At 42.5% G+C, this 18,070-nt stretch overlaps 1 protein-coding gene across 1 annotated transcript in view; it reads right to left on the bottom strand.

Annotated features, from left to right (window-relative positions):
- KDM4A (lysine demethylase 4A) overlaps positions 1 to 18,070 on the bottom strand; it is a 72,889-nt gene that overhangs the window by 8,177 nt on the left and 46,642 nt on the right. The window lies entirely within an intron of this gene.

The following is an 18,070-nucleotide window of genomic DNA, read 5'->3' as shown; positions in this document are numbered from 1 at the left end:
CCAGTACTGCCAAAAAAAAAAAAAAAAAAAAGCCAAATTCACAAAGTACTTCCAGAGCATGTCTCCTGTGAATATTTTTGAGGAAAGCTAATTAGAAAATATTTATTATGCAGCTTCCCAAACAAGATACTGAAATGCTTGTCAATTTTTTCAAAAATGTTTCTGCTGAATGCACCCTTACTAGTTAGACTTTATGTATGACCAAGCAGACGTAAGCATTAACATGAAATCATTTGACTCAGAAGAATTGTGCACTTCTAATTACAAGTCAATGTGAAGAATAAAAAATTAATATTGCTAATATTCAGATAGCACTTACTATAGACTGGACATAGTTCTAAAAAGTTTTAAGTGATTCAACTCATTAAGCCTTCTTTCTTATCAATCTTACAAAGTTATTACTCCCATTTTATAGTGAAGAAATAGACCAAAAGAAGTTAAAATACCTGATCATTGTGTTAGCAAGTGGCAGAGCCAGGATTCAAATTCAAATGATCTGGCTTCAGTCATATACTATATTACCTTTCTCTATGACAGCGCTCAGGGTGTAGTTCAGTGGGAGAGTACATGCTTAGCATGCTTGAGGTCCTGGGTTTAATCCCCAGCACCACCATGACAACAATAAAAGGTATATCAGTCTGAGCATGTGGCTCAGTGGTAGAGCAGTTGCCTAGCACTATATGCAAGGCCTGGGGTTCAATCCCCAATACAAAAAAAAAAAAAAGTTATAACAAAATAGTAAGACAAGTATGGTAGCACACTCCTGTAATCCTTGCAACTTGGGAGGCTGAGGCAGGAGGATCACAAGGTTGAGGCTAGCCTCAGGAACTTAACCAGACCCTATCAAAATAAAAAATAAAAAGGGCTGGGGATGTAGCTCAGTGGTAAAGTGTCCCTGGGTTCAATCCTGGTGTGTGTGTGTCAGGGGAAGAATAACAATAAAAGCAGAAGAAAGGTAAAAGAAGGGTAGGGGAGAGGAAGCAGGGAAGATAAAGACCACACACACACAAATGTTTATCACTGAACAGATAAAGATCATTGACAGAGATTGCAGATGTGATTCATTAGCAGAGTGCTTCCCTGGCATGCAGGAGGCTCTGGGTTTGATCCCCAGCATTGCAAGAAAAAAACAAAATAAAATAAAACAAAATCATTGACAAAGATTCTTCTAGTCCCAATCCTACCCCACAAATGGCTTGGTTTTAAAAGAAGAACTAGTGGCAGAGACTAAAGGAAGATCTCCAAGGAAAAATAGTAAAACAACAAAAATGTTAAAATAAAATTTAGCACCCAGGCACCGTGAGCAAAGAAAAATAACACCATCACAAAAGATGAAAGTCTCAAAGGAAGAGAATAAAGTGAACACTGCTGAAAATTCAATAAGAATCTCAAAGGCCATGACTGATTAAAAGAAAAAAAAAAAAAAAGAGCAAGGTAAAATGAAAAAGAAAAGTTTGAAAGGATTTCCAGAACAGAATAAAAATAATGGAAGTCACAGGAGATAAAGAATATGCATAACTGGTAGATGAAAGAGAAAGTCAAGCAAATGGAACAGGAAAATTGATCATTAGAGAGAGCTGGGCTTAGGGCAAACTGGCCCAAAGATAAGTTCCCTTGCTTCTCTAAATCACAATAGCACAGGTGCAAGAATAATCCAAAGATCTCTAAAGGGAATCAAAAAGCTAAGGGTACAAAGGGGTCATCATTAACCACTGCACCAGTTATAAATTTATTGCCTTTCAGCTCCAAATTCACCCTTTCTTGGCTACCATGCAAAAATGAATCTGGGCCCTTTAAAAGTGCTTCTTTCGCCAGCTGGCCTAACATCAGACTTTGCTAGCATAGGGCAGGGAGAAAGACTCTGCAGGAGCGGAAGGGTTGGTTTTCAGGTTCCAGCGGGCTCTGCTTGCTAGGCTCCTGCAGCCCCCTGGCTTTCCCGTGTTCGGCAATCAGCAGTCTCCTGAGCACCTCTTCTCCAGCAGGTTTTGTAGCAGAGTGGCTCTGGTGAGACATCTCCCTTTGACTACCTCCCAGCACCCTAGGAAGCAGATGTCCAGCAAGTTCTGCCAGGCACCATCAGTCACTTCTCTGTCATCCAGTGAGCCACATCATCAGGATCTGGATCTTGGCTGGGGCAGAGTGGAAGTGGAGGGCAGGCAGTAGAGGAGGAGGCTCTTATCTGACACTCTATCTCAGCCCCGGGGGAGTGGTTGCCTCTTTTATCTGCTATTTCTAAATTTGTTAGAGCTCTCTTTGCTTCTTTTTAACAACTTCACTTGAGATATCCTATATGCCATACAATTCACAGCATACAATTTGATGGCTATTAGAATATTCACAGTTGTACAAGTAGCACCACAATCAGTTTAAGAGTATTTTCACTAACTCTGAAAGATAGTCCATATCCCTCAGTTATCACCACCTTGCCAAATCTGTTCTCCCAGCCCAAATCTATTTTCAGTCTCTACAGATTGGCTTATTCTGGTTATTTTATGTAAATGAAATTACACAGTATATGGTCTTTTGTAGCTGATACAGTGGTGCATGCCTGTAATCCCAGCAACTGAGGAGGCTGAGGTAGGAGGATCACAAGTTCAAGGCCAGTGTCAGTAACTTAGTGAGACCCTGTCTCAAAATTAAAAAATTAAAAAGGGCTGAGGATGTAGCTCAGTGGTAAAGCACCCCTGGGTTAAATCCTCAGTGCTACCAAAAAAAAGAAAAAAAAAAAAAAAAATATATATATATATCTATGGGGCAGGTTGTCATTTAGGACTGGTTTTTTGTTTCCGCTTAGCATACTATTTCTGATGTTCATGCCATGTTGTAGCATGTAACAGTACTTCAATGCTTTTTATTGTCAAATAACATTCCATTGTATGGACATACCATATTTTATTTACCATTCATTAGTTGATAGGAATTTGCATTTTTCCACTTTTTGGTTGAATAAAGCTGCCATGAACATTTATGTAAAAGCTTTCATATGGCCATATTATTACTGGCATATAGATGTAGGAAGACATACCTGGGTCATATTTGTAACTCTGTGTTTAACTGTTTGAGGAAATGCCAAAACAGCTGCTCCATTTCACATTCCCACTAGCCTTGTGTGAGAGTTCTAATTTCTCCACCCCTGCACCAACACTCTATGGTCGTTTTGATTCTAGTGAGTATGAAGTGGCATCTCACTGTAGTTTTGATTTGTGTTTCTATGATGGCTAATGGCATCGACCATTTTTCCATGTACTATTTCTTTACTACTTACTAGTAAATCCCATGTTACTCTAATTCTTTTAGTTAATAGTTTCAATATTAAACTTTGCCTGTTCAAATTGCCAAGTGTTTTCTCTCCCCTGGTTGGGCTCAAACTCCTACAACATGGAAAGTCAGTGACTTTCTAAGTAGAAATTAAATACCTACCAGGGTTTTTAAAATAAAAAACAGAAGAGTAAAGCTATAAAATACTTTGCCATTGGTCAGAAATACCCTTTAGAAGAAGTTGAAAAAAAGCCTGGAAGGGTCAGGTAAGTAAAAATCCAAAAGAATAAAACTTTAAAACTTTATTTTGTTCTTCAGCACTAGGAACGAAACCCAGGGTTTGCCCACAAGAGGAAAGCACTTGACCACTGAGCTACGTCCCAGCCCACAGCTGCACTTTCTGCATATGTGAGTTCATCTTTGCTTTTATGAAAAAAATCAATCTTCCTGAATGGGAGCAGTTAAGATTTGGCTTTATTGGTGTTCTGAGGACAAGGTTCTAGACATTTTTTTTTTTCCCCATTTGGAAGAACGGTGATTACTATGTGGAAGATTAAAAATGTTGAATGAAATTGGTCTTTAGAAAATTCCACTGCAGGGGCTGGCATTGATGGCTCAGTGGCAGAGCACTTGCCTATGTATGTGTGAGGCACTGGGTTGGATTCTCAGCACCACATAAAAATAAATAAATAAAATAACGATATTATGTCCATCTACAACTGGAAAAAAAAAAAAAAAAAAGAAAAGAAAAAAGAAAGAAAATTCCCCTGCAGTGTTTGAAAAAATGACCTTCTTCTGCCCGAGTCAGTTGAGATAAGGGGTGGAGGCTGGTGTTGAAGGGGAGGTTGGGAGGTGGCAATATGCCCAGAAAACAGGAGACAATAAATTGTAGCTCCAAAGCATCAATCACCGACATGTAAAGGAATGATCATGGCTGTGTCCAATAAAATTTGGAGACAGGTTTGCAAGTCTCTGCTCTGTACTATATATGAGCACATGTAGTAAATGCATAAAAATAAATGTAGGAATAAACAAACTTTAAATCCAAGCTAGTCAAAGGGGGCTAGGGAGATAGCTCAGTTGGCAGAGTGCTCGCGTCGCAAGCACAAGGCTTCCTGAGTTCAATCCCCAGCACCGCAAAAAAAAAAAAAAAAAAAAAAAAAGCTAGTCAAAGGAAAGAGGAGACTTGGGGGGAAAAACACAGGAGCCTTTATAGAAAATGTAATGTTCTATTAAAAAAAAATTAAAGCATATTAAAATTTACTGACGGGATAACATCATATTGTTCTGTTCTTACATGTGTAAAATAATCATTAGAAAATGTAAGATGAATGTTCTTCCCTTCATTGCTATTCTTTCTTGAGACTTTATATGTCTTAGGCTTATTTAGCAGTTCCATAAAGTTTATCTAACCATATCTTTAAAAGGGGGCAGTGAACATATACAGACAAACTATGCCCCACTACCACAGAGGAACCAAGTTAGAATTATGCTAGAAGCCACGCTACCTCATGAGTACAGGCAAGAGTCATTACTACCCACCTAGTAAAGCAGCAGGAACATATAGATGTGGTTCAGACACCATCGGACAGTGGAGATTAACTGAGGTTTAGGAAAGCTTTAGAGGAGTGGTACCCAAACTAAACTGAGTCTGGGAGGCTGGAGCAGTCAGAGGGCAGGAAAGGCCCTAGCTCTGCTAAGTCTAAAATTTATCCACTTGACAAACAATATAAGGGATTAAGTCAAGAAATAATGGAGATCCGTATTTTGCAAAGATTGCTCAAGGCAACATTCAGGACAGACAGGAGAGGACTGTGCCAAGAGCAAGATGAGACCATTTTAGTAGCCCAGGCCATCTGCCTCCAAAGAGCAGTAATATCTGCAAGGATGCTCAAAGTGATTCAGCAGAGTATTGAAAGAAATACCAGAGCTCTCATTTTAACTGACCTAATCTTTAACCTCACTGACACTGAAATCCTCACAGTCCCTGCTTCAGAAGTGCATGGCACAGGAGGTGAAAAGAGCAGAAGGTCACAGCACAGAGGACACCCCTCCATGTGCTAAAGTGAACGAAATGATGGCGATGCGGTTAAGTTCATAAAAACTGCATTCTTCAAACAGTACCATCACTACACTTAACAAGACGCTGAGAAACCATGAAACCTGGATCACATAGAAGTTCTCCTGTTATGGTCTGGCCCACTTGCTTATAAGATTTCTAGAACTTAAAGAGTGGTTGTACGCTTTTCTTTTACTGAAACATTGGTGTTCCCAATTGGCTGACCTTCCTGAGAAGGCAAATGTGGGTCAGCAGCATGAGACCTACCTGATCTCCCAAACATGCACACATCTACCCTTCCAGGACAAGGAGATGTCCTAACAGAGGCTAGAAACTAGTTGCTATTAGAAGAACAATTTTGAGTACATTTTGAAAATGGATATTTGTAAATGTTTTCATTTGTATGTTGTTACTAAAAATACATAGAAGTGTCACATAAAATTTCTCACGCAGCATCTATATACCAATAGTTCTCAAAGTGTAGTCCAATACACTCCAGGGTCCATAAGACCCTTTCCAGGGATCCATGAGTTTAAAGCTATTTTCACAATAATTCTAAGTCATTATTTGCCTGTTCGAGCACGCGTGCTCTCCCTACCTCCCTCCCTACCTCCCGCCTCCCTCCTCCTCCCCTCCTTCCCTCTTGCCCCCACTCTTTTTTGGGCATTAAACCCAGGGTAACCACAGAGCTACATACCCGGTCCTTTTTACTTTTTATTTGGAGACAGGATCTTGCTAAGCTACCAAAGAGCTCACTAAGTTTCTGAGGCTGGCTTTGAATTTACAATCCTCCTGCCTCAATCTCCGGAGCTCCTGGGATTACAGGCATGCACCACTGTGTCTGGCATGCTCACTCTCCTAAGAGTTCAGCAGAGTTTTCTAGAGACTAAACAGCACAAGATGTCATTGACAATATGATTGTTCTCACAGTCAATGCAATACATGCCTGTGTAATCTTGTGATTTAAAACTTTCTCAATATTTAATAATTTTAATGGAAAAAAACAAATTCTAATTCATTAACTATTCATTAAATACATTTAATAAATTAAATACGAATAGACAAAACCCATAAAGATGAAAGTTCTATGCTGGTTTCAATAATTTTTAAACTTTAAATAGATCCTGAGGCCAAAAAGTCTGAGACACACTGCTATTTTTAAAACTAAAGAGGGCTGGGGATGTAGCTCAGTGGTGGCATGCTTGCCTAGCATGCATGAGGCCCTGGGTTCAATACCCAGCACTACAAAAAAGTTTAAAAATTTTTTAAAAATAGAAAAGAAAAACCAGTTATTGACAGAATTTTTTAACTTGTTTGATATACTACAAACAAAATGTTTCAATGGGGTTTGTTGCTGCTGTTTGTTTTGTTTTGCTACACTGGGGATAGAACCAATACTCTACCACTAAACTCCATTCTCAATTTTATCTATCTATCTATCTATCTATTTATTTATTTTTGCAGTGCTGGGGATTGAACCCAGGGCCTGTGCTTGACAGGCAAGCACACTTTTTATTTTTTGAGATAGGGTCTTGCTACATTGCTCAGCCTGGACTCAAACTTACCATCCTCTTGCTTCAATCTCCTGAGTAGGCTGGGATTACAGGCCTGTGCCACTGCATCAGGCTCAATGGATTTTTCAGTTGTATATACAAACATATAAACATGGTATCTTTCCAATATTTTGCAAGAAAAACTGACATCGGGAAAAAGGAAACGCACTGACATAGAGACAAATAATGACATGACAAGGCAGTAGATGGCATTTAATCAGAATATCAGAGAGAACTCATGTAAAGCCAAACTGATAAGGGAAGACCCTAAGAGAGAACAAATCTGAATTAAACCCCTAATACCATCTTTTAAAAAAAAATCAACAGACGAATGGTGAGTTGGGGGTATCCCTCAATGGTAGAACAAGGCTCTGGGTTTGATCCTCAGTAACACACAGACACACACAAAGGGGGTGAGGGGAGGAGTAAAGTTTCCAGGGGAGGGCTAACGATATAGTTCAGTTAGTACAGTGCTTGCCTTGCAAGAATCAAAGCCCTCGGTTCAATACCCAGCATCGCGCAAAAAAAAAAAAAAAAAAAAAAAAAAAAAAAATTCCCTGGGGAAGTAGTCAGGAAGGACAGGTAAAGGATGCATACTTTAGCAGATCAAGGTAAATCAATGGCAATAAAATGTGTGCGCACACACTTGCATCACTTCCAAATGAGGGGTGGGAACAGATGAATAGCCACATATAATCTGTTGGCATTTAAACAGTTTTTTAAATTTATTCTTTAACAGTTTTAATTGGTATAATGTTTATATCAATTCTCCCTTCTTGATCTCGAAATACCCTTATGCCTAACACTCCAAGACCAATATCATCAATCATTTAAAATGCAAAAATAAAACCACAAAGTTGACATTTCAGGAGATGGGATTTAAAATTAATGTTCACCTACCAACTTACCATGGGCCAGGTGATATACTAAACATTAGGAATATAAAAACTATTATTTTATTGTAAGAGGTTCTTTATGTAGCTAACACCCACCACAGAGACTGTCTTTTTACATCTATTCCCTTCAATCCTTAGAAGATTCTTGCTAGGAAGGGATTTTTATCCCCATTTTCCAAACCTGAAGACCAAGAAGGCAGAAAAGGTTCTGTAGCTTGCCAAGATCATACAGCAGAAACGAGTGAAACTGACTGAAATCCTGGTCTGGTGACCCTTGTCTATCCCTAGGCAGGACAGACATGCGTCTCACCTTACTGCACCAGCCTGAATATACCCTCCCTCCAGTCTCACCTCATTCTAATCTCTCCTCATACATAAATATTTCATGGCTCTTGTGTAGCAGGCATGGTACTAAGGTTGCAAACCTCAGAACTTCCCAAGTCCGGGAAATAGGATATTCATTACTCTGCCTCCTCCTCACAGTGAAGGAAAAGCTGATAAGGTTATTTCATACCTTCAAATCCTTCAGTGGCTCCTAATCACCTTCAGGATAAAGGCTTAACTCCAGAACTCACAAAGCCCTTCTCAATCTGATCTTAACTGGCTTTTGCTGCCTCATTTCCCACATACTGACCAAACATACTCTGCACTCCTGCCACATAGCGTCCTCAGGATGTTGCTACACCCGCTTGTGTCTCTAGGCCCTGGCTCACATTGTTTCCTGTGTGAAAAGACTTTAAACCCACATCCACCCAGCTGACGACAACCGATTCTTTAAGACTTAAGTTACGCGTGAACTTCTCTGGAAAACAGCACTTATAATCCCAAAGTGACATCAGGCCCCTTTCAGGAGATTCCACAAGACCCTTAACCACAGCCATTGTTATAAGGTAGTTGATCTTGCATATCTATACGTTTCTCATCTGTGAGTTCAACCAACCACAGACGGTAAATATCAGGGAAAAAATTGATCTATAACTGAACATGTATAGACTTTTCTTGTCACCATTTCTTCAACAATTCTGTAAAACAACCATTTACATAGCACTTAACAGTGTATAAAATAATACAAGTAATCTAGAGATGATTTCAAGAACACAGGAGGATGTGTATAGGTTGTATGCAAATACACCATTTTATAAAATGGACTTGAGCATTACTGGATTTTGGTATCCCGGGGAGTCCTGCAGCAAATTCTCCATGGATACTGAGGTTTAAGGGCATTGTAACCACTTGTTTACTTTCCTCTGGTGCTGCCACACTATAGGCTGTCTGAGGCCAGGGACATAAACTTACTATCTATAATGTCGCAACACACAGAGCCTGGCAAAGAAGTCATGTTCAATAAACATGAGAAATGACTATAGAGTGTTCAATGTAGTGGACAGATACTTACACAACAGAAATGTGAAAATAAGAAGGGTGTGTCTGGCTGGGCACAGCGGCACCTGGCTATTAATTCCATCAAGTTGGGAGGATCACAAATTGGAGGCCAGTCTCAGCAATCTTGCCAGACCCTGTCTCAAAATTTTAAAAAATAACAAAAAGGGCTGGAGATGTAATTCAGTAGTAAAGAACTACTGGGTTCAATTCCCAGTATTCTCCAAGCAATTTTTTTTTTTTTTAAGTGTCTGGAATGCTACACCCAGGAGGGAAAAAAAGGTTGGAAGATCTAGGAAAACACTTAACTCTCTGGGGTTTTCTTGCCTGACTTTTCTAAGTTTCTTCAAATCTGTTGCTGCTCAGATAATCTGGAGTGCTCATTCTGAACCAAGTATTGTGCAAAGCACTTTACATGAACTCATTTAATTCTTACAATCACCCTGCACATTTCACTAAGGAGGAAACTCAGGCTCAAGAATAAGACAGTTACCAACCTAGATATACAATGGAATATTACTCAGCCATAAAGAATAAAATTATGGCATCTGCAGACAAATGGATGAAACTGGAGAATATCATGCTAAATGAGATAAGCCAATCTCAAAAAACCAAAAGATGAATGATCTCACTGATAAGTGGATGATGACACATAATGGGGGATGGGAGGCGGGCAAGAATGGAGGAAGGAGGGACTGAATAGAGGGAAATGAGGGGTGGGAGGAGTGGGGGGAAGGAAAAAAATAACAGAATGAATCAAACACCATTACCCTATGTAAATGTATGATTACATAAATGATACGCCTCTACTTCATGTACAAACAGAGAAACAAGTTGTACCCCATTTATTTACAATTAAAAAAAAAAAAGAAGAAGAAAACAAGTTCCAGACAACTGATTGGTTGTTTTGTTTTGTCTGGAGAAGGGAAGAAAAGCTTTACTTTTTTCCAGTTTGGAAACTTGTTAACCATCTTATAGAGCCTGGGTGGAAAGAACTCTCTGTAAGGACTTAGAACTTTTATTTCAGGACTTAAAAACTTACGCTGCCAAATAAAAGAATATCAATTTTATATTTAATATTGTTTTTTGCACAAATCTGGAACAATTGAATAGTTATAAAAAGTTTTGTATATAGGAACTAGAACACTTTTTATTCCATAATTTTAATTTGTTTTATTCAAAAAATGCAAAGAATATGTAATTATTGGGATTGATATGTTTCTCTACCTAAATGGTCACTTCTTTGTCTCACACACATACATATTCTTGCACAAATCCATTCATTGATATGGATCTATTGTATGACAAGAATTAGTCTTGGCACTGGGGATATCACAAACAACCCAAACAAAATTGCTGCTACTATGGATCTTCTATATTTTTAAGTAGCTGCTCATGAAAGCTTGTGTATAACTATATTAAATAAACAGCAGACTTTGAGAATGATAAAAAAAAGAATAAGACAGTTGTTCAATAAGTTATTTTTCAAAGACAATTAATTATTCAGTGGCAGAGACAAAATCTGAAACCAGATCTTCTGTCTCTTGAGCCAGGGCTAAAATAAGTACTGAACTTTTATGTTTTGTCAAAAGTGTAGTCTCCTCCCCAAATACCGAGTTTGCTAGCCCCAATTAAACTAATAAGGTTAAGATTCATTTTTATTTTAACCACTGAGTGAAAATGTACCTCAAATTATTATATACTTCTCAAATTGAGTATCTTGAATATAATTTAACTTTTTCACTTCTGAATGTGTTTGTTACTAGGAATGCGATAAGACAGTAATGTTAATGAATGACTTATAACTGTGATATAATGTATTGCCTTTTATCATTGGCCTTGGCCTAAAAGCATTTATTGTTTTATTTTATGGGTACCAGGGATTGAACCCAGAGCACTTAATCACTGAGTCACATGCCCAACCCTTTTTTTTATTTTGAAACAGGGTCTTGCTGGGTTGCTTAGTCTCTCTAAGTTACTGAGGATGGCTTCAAACCTGCGATCCTCCTGTCTCAGACTCCTGAGCTGCTGGGATTACAGGTATGCATCATGTGTCCAGCTCTAAAAGCATTTGTAAGTGCTTATAATGACGTTTTGACTCTGAATTCACCTTTATACCATGTCTTGTTAGAGCTATTATTCCCAGCTACTGTCAATATGCTTGTCTCTAATAGACCAACAGATTTTCTAACTTTTAATCTTTAATAGGCCATGATACCCCAGAAAATCTGGTAGTCAGTAGTGCTGTTCACCAAATATTTTTGACTCTTTGTCTACTAGGCATATGCTAAGACGACAATTGCCTACCCCACTTTTAGGCATGGTCACGTGTGTTAGTCAGCTTTTTGTCAACGTGATGAAATACCTGAGAAAAACAACTTAAAGGAGGAAGGATTTATTTTGGCTCAGTTTCAGTCCACAGTCACCTGCTCCACTGCTTTGGGCTTGAGGTGAGGCAGAACATCATGGCAGAAGGGTATGGCAGAGGTAAGCTACTTAGCTTGTGGCAGCTGGGAAGCAGAGAGAGAGCAAGGAAGGGGCCAAGGACAAGTATACCCTTCCCGGGCATGTCCCCAGTGACTCATTTCCTCCAACAAGGTCCTACCTCCTACAGTTTCTACCATCTCCCAATTATGCCATTAAACTTATGAATCTATCAGTGGATTAATCCACTGATAAGTCCGCAGACCCCATGATTCAAAGGCCCCACCTCCAGCCCAAAGGCACCCATACTACTGCAAGCAGTATATGATTGAAGACCAAGCCTTCAACACCTGAGCCTTTGGGGGACATTCCAAATCAAAACGATAATACCATGTGACATGCTTTGACCAAAGAAATATGAATAAAAGTGACAAGTGCCACACTGGGACAAAAACTTAAAAGCCACTGCCCACTTGATCACCAACTTAAGTTTCCACCTGCCCTGGTCCCTGAGTGACTGTGAGGAGCAGAGTTTCAATGTGTACTCATGCCAGACATGCACTGTGAATGACAAGACCACTGTGTTCTGTTAAGCCACTTAAGTCTTGAAGTTGCTACAAGTGAAGCCTAAGCCAAGCTCTCCAGACCAACACACCAGATCTCTCAGTAAGGATTCTCTCACATAAGTAATTTTATTTCCATACTTGATGATGGAAAGGTTTACAAAAAGATTTTCTTTGTATCCATAATGTTTCAAAGCTACTTTCAATATAAAATATACTTGCCAAGTACCTACTATGTAAAAACACTGTGCTAGAGGGCAAAGAAGAAAGTCCATGTCTTGAAAAAGCTTTAGTCTTATCTTGTGGGTGGAGGACACTTACAGCAATTATGGCAAAAGGCAAATCTAAAGGTAAAGCAGTTTAAGAGAGAAAAACAACTCATCTAGATGGGGAGAAAAGTTCAGGAACACTTCAAAAGGAAGTTCTGTATCAAATGGATCTAAAACATGAGTAGAAACAGTAATGAGAGATTCAGGGGGGTCATTTAAGATTTTAAAAAAGTCAATATGAGTGAAACATAGAATACAAACAGCAAAGCACAAAAAAACAAGAGTCTCCACTGACTTGAAAAACAGAATAAAAGCAAGGGCATTATAACAAATGCATCTGCCCACACTGCCCACGCCAGGCTGGTCTGTGCCTAACGCAAGAGGCAGTGAAAATCTTGGCCAAGGAAGTGACACACCTGAAGTGATGGTAAGAAAGAAAAAAGTGATGGGAGGAAAGAAAATAGTCTTCTGGGAAGAAGGGGGTTCTGGGGAAAGTCACAGGAATGATGTGGATGGTCTCAAATCAGTAATGATAACAACAGGTGTGGAAAGCAGCAAATACCAGAACAGAATGTGGGAAGGATCAACACAACTGGCAACTAAATGTATACAAGGGTAGAAAAGAGGGCAAGAAGGAACCTAAGGTACAGATCTGTGGTGGCTGAGAATTATCATTCCAAATAGCTAAGGTAAATCAGAAAAGTAACAATGGGGCTGGTACCGTGGCACATGGCTATAATCCCAGCTATTTAGGAGGCTAAGGCAGGAGGATCACCAGCCTGAGGCCAGCCTGAGGCCAGCCTGAGCAACTATTAGAACTCTCAAAATAAAAACTTAAGGGCTGGGGATATGACTCAGTTGGTAGAGTGCTTGCCTTGTAAGCACATAGGCCCTGAGTTCAATCCCCAGCACCACAAAAAAAAAAAAAAAAAAAAAAAAAAAAAAAGAGACTGGGCTGGGCACGTAGCTCAGAGGCAGAGTGGCCTGGGGCTCAATCCCCAGTACTAGCAGGGAGGAGTGGGGTGTGGGCCTGTGTGCGCAATGTCAGGTAAAGTGTTATTGTTTCTTTCCTAAAGATTGGCTCCAGTTTCTCCTGGAGGAAATACTACTGCTATCTGTTTATATTTGCTCCACCCGGGCAAAGGTACTTCTTCAGTTTGTGGCCATCAGCTTTTTTTCCCACTTTTTCTGGTAATGAACCTCTGGGACCAAACTGTGTATTCCAAGTTCACCCTGTGCCTTCCTCACCTTTCACCTTTGCCTTCCTCACTTTCCATCAGTGCACTTTTCTTCCAGGTTACCCACTATTTGTGGCCCAGCTAAAACCCTTGCCTCCCCTGTGAAACCTTCCTCCAACACATGTGCTTCTCCTTTTCCTGATTTCTCATAGTGACTGTCTTGGAACTCCAATGACCACATCACTGTTACTTTCCTTTATGTTCTTTATTCCCACAACTATATTACTGGCCCATTCACAAGTTTTGTATCTTAAATATCTTTGAGTTCCCTTCAATCAAAGCCTTACACAAAACATGTACTTAATAAAGACTTGATTAAGCAAGTCAATTAGTCTCTAAGAACATGCACATCTTGTTTCATCATTAATAATTTACTTTTATTAAACCATAGTTAGACCTTTAGACTTGTGAAATGGAGAAATTTGCCACTTAATATTTCAAAATATCTGAGTTACTGTTTCCTTAAGAAGTTGCTTGAAACTACCATTTGGTCATAAATTTTTGTGCCAGCTTCCTTTTAATCCTCTGTTGATTTGTAGGTACACCAAACAGTTGGGTAATCATCACTCTAGGACGACACTGATTTAGAAACAACCCAAGTTGTGATGACTATTTTACTTTCAGTAACGTGTAAGTGTTTTTTCTGTCTTGGAGTTCAACTATCTGTAGTACAAATACTTTAAAGTACCTCACAGAAAAGTTTTTAAGTATTCTTTACTTTCTGGAAATAACGGCTGCCCTAAATGGACCTGCCCTCAGTTAACTACAATGACTCAGTTTTAACATTTCACTCCTTCATATGTGTCAAACAAAAATGAGGTTTATTGAGAAATCATAAAAACAGGTACCATGGTAAATAGGAATCCAACATATTCATGGGGCACTCTCCTAACCAAACCCACTCTCGTCCCTAAGACATCTTCTCTTGCAAACGTGATCACCGAGAAGGCAATGGGGAAAAATGCCAGAAGGAAAGGAATCAAGACTTCTACTTTGTCAATCAAAATGACCCCGGTGCCTCTTAAGAGCTGGCTTCTGGTAGAGCAGTAAGCAATGATAACCACTAACTATATGCTGAATCCCTTTCAAGTATTCCCTGGACTTCTTTCCCTTCCCACAGCGGGGCCCAACAGACCGTGTCCTTCCCCTGCGCCAAGGGTCGCAGCGCTGCGGGGTCTCACGCAGGTGACCTCAGACCGTTCGGCCCGCGTCAGGCGGGCCTTCCCCTCAGCCCTGGCAGCCCCACCAAAGCGAGGGTCTAGGTTCCAGCCCGCGGTCCACCCGGCTGTGCCCGATCCCTCTTTCCCCAGCACGAGCGCGGGGACTTGGCGCTCCGCGGGGCCCGGGAGGCGGACGTGGGGGAGGGGCGGGGAGGCGACCGTTAGCTGCAGTCGCTGTCGCGCCCGGAGCGCGCAGGGCAGGCCCTTACCGCAGCGCAGAGGGAGGCAGTGGGGAGGCGACGCCCGACCCCACGCGGGGCGGGGAGGCGGGAACGACGGCGCAGACGGCGGCGGCAGCCGCGGGGGACCCCGGCGGGCGCCCACGACGCTGTGGGCTGCATGGGCGCCGCCATAGTGAGGACGCAGCGGCGGGCGGAGCGCGTGGCCCCGACCCGGGACGGCTGGACCACCAATCCCGCTCTCCGCCTTAACGCCCTCGCCGGGGGTCGGGCATCCATGGCCAATGGGCGCGCGACAGCCGGGCGGGGCGCCGGGCTGACCAATGCGGGGCTGCGCCGCAGGGGCGGGCGGGCGCAGGACAGGGCCGCCCAATAGGCGCCGGAGTCTGGAGCTGCCGGCGGGCGGCCCGCCCATCCCGCCCGCCGCGGGGACCCGGACTGCGGAAGATGTAATGCGTGTGGCAGCCGCGAGTGGGGCAGGCCCGGCCTGCAGGTGCAGCGCGAACGACCTCGCCTCGTCCTCTCCGGGCACGTCCCGCTGGCCCGAAGAAGCCGTCTCCTCTGGCCGCAAGGCCCAGAGGGCACACGTTCCTCGCGGACCGCTCCGAAGACCTAGCGGGTGAACAGCCTGTTTCCTCGCCGGGGAGGATGGCGCAAAGTACAGGGTGGACGCGGTCACTTCACACCAGGGGACTCATCTCGCCCTCCAAGCTGTGAGCGCAGCCAAACCTCTTCCTAAGAGTCTCAAGGCTTGGACCTCCGCCCGCGGGCCCTGCTTAATTTTGTGGGGTAAGAGGGCACAGAGGTACAGGCTGCCCTGGGACATTACTAACTTCGACGCCTAATAGAAAAATGTTCAGTCGAGACGGCTACCCCACCCACCACATTGCAACTCCAGAGATCCCAGCTCTCTCCCATCTCGCTTCCTCTTCCCTCAGCTGAGCCCTAGCGTTAGGGGACTTGAAGTGTCATATACCGATCCAGTGACCCTACTTTTTTAAAGGAAGGCAGCCTGCCTTACAGAAAGGGCTTGGTGGGTGGAGGCGGGCAAGGGCGGGAGCCTGCCTAAGGCAAAAGGGAACTGGCATAATGGCATGGGGGAGCTGGTCTGCCTTTGATTTGGGTTAGTCCTGAGGCTTGGACCTGACTATACTAATCAGAGAAGGATAAAGGCACAGGGACAGGGCTGAGGTGTAGCTCATGGTAGTACAGATGCTTAGCATGCTCAAGGGCCTGGGCTGGGTCCTCTCAAAAAAACAGACCAGTTCTTTGAGATTTGGGAAAGTCCCATCACCTCTCTGAACTTGGGTTCCTCAGGATTTTTACAGTAACCAAAATAAAAAGTGAAAAAATATAGAGGAAAAGGTTGACTTCTAATTAAAAATTCTTCTGGGATTAAATCAGACACCCCAGCCTGCAGGTCCTTCAGCATGACTGGGGACAGCGGGGTCAGAGAGCACTACGGAGGCCTAGGACCCTGTGAAGAAAGATGGATTCGTGTTTTTCCCCTGCAAAGATGGTGCTCCCAGGGCCCACTCAACATTCCATGAAGGCAGGGCTCTGCCCAGCCTCTCCTGGCACATCCTCTGGGACTCTTTGAGTGAAGGGCAAAGAATCAACCCTGCCTTGGCCCCAGGAGGAAGTTGGCATAGAAAAGCATCTTTGAAACCTTTTGCTCTTCCCTTCCCTTACAATCACCAAACAATAGCCACTTCCCAAGCCCCAGGGACACAAAGCACTGGGTAGTTGAGCTGACTCAGTCATCTCCTGTACCTGGTAGGGACATGCCACTGGAAGCACCTCTGAAGGCCAGCTGGAGCCACTATGATGCACATAGTGTATGGCACCTATTCACTGTCCCCTTCCTACCCTGAGGCTCCTTTATCTTTGTCCACTTCAACCTTAAGGCAAAGAGGGCCGGGAATTCCCCCTAGCAACCTTTTTACCAACTACAGGTAGCTTGGAGAGCAACTTCAGAACCCCACTGAGTACGAGTCACTTGCTCTTCAAGTACCTAGAATGCAAACATGCTTTCTTTTTAACTGGTTCTGTAACATGTATGAAACACAGATGCTGGCATGTACTTAGCCTACTTTAAGATTTTTCTATCAAATGGTGTGGAAATGAAAGATCAAACTATGTTGAGAAGACTCAGTGGTCTGGTCCTTCCTCCCTTACCTCTTTTGGCCCTCTCTAGGGCAAGGGTAAGCAAAAAGAGGTACTCATCACCAGAAATGCCCCTGTTCCCCATGGCTCACCACACAGCTTAATTTGGAGTCTGACAAGGAAGGAACCCTCTTCTTGGAACAGCTTTCCCAACTCTGCCTCATGGACTCTTAAAACACACAGCCCTGGTCCAGAGAGTATGATTCTTATTACAACCCAGCCTGACCCTTGGCCACTTGGGCTCTTTGGGGCAGACACAACCAATCTGCTCAACACACTTTATTGCTAAGGACAAGGTGATGCACCAGTTTTCAAAATAATTTGGTTTATAGCGTTCATACGTAACAAAAAATGGGGAAGTTTATAAATCTGATTCTTGTATACATAGGGTTATGTGTGAAGCCCTACAATCCTGGGCCCAGGCAAACAAATTCAAGAGGAGCAAAAACCTGTTTAACCCCTTCAGTGTTGCCCTCTATTCCCCCCCCCCACCCTCAAATCAGCACCCTCCCACCCCAAGACCAAGGGCATATCTATACCTGCCCCTGGCCTCCAGTGGCCCCAGTTCATTCTAACCCTCCCAGCCCCTGCATGATTGCAATTTTCTGCTGATAGAATCACCCTCCAGGCTCTGCCTGCTTCCATCATTAAAATCCTCCCTTTGGGGTATTCCCTACCCACACCAAGTAATACTGTGCCACAGGCATTCTGTGCCTAGAGTGTTGTGGGCACACACCCATGTTACCCCTATGTTCTCCTTCAAGGGAGGACAGAGGTGGCATCAACTCCTTAGCATCTCAACACTGCAGCTTTGCCAGCACTCAAGGCCATTCCAAGCCTGGACAGATGGTTACACCCACCTCCA

This window comes from Sciurus vulgaris (assembly GCF_902686455.1).
Source record: "Sciurus vulgaris genome assembly, chromosome: 1".
Classification (NCBI taxonomy): Eukaryota; Metazoa; Chordata; class Mammalia; order Rodentia; family Sciuridae; genus Sciurus; species Sciurus vulgaris.
The sequence above is the reverse complement of the archived record's forward strand: the minus strand, read 5'-3'. Positions and strand labels throughout refer to the sequence as shown.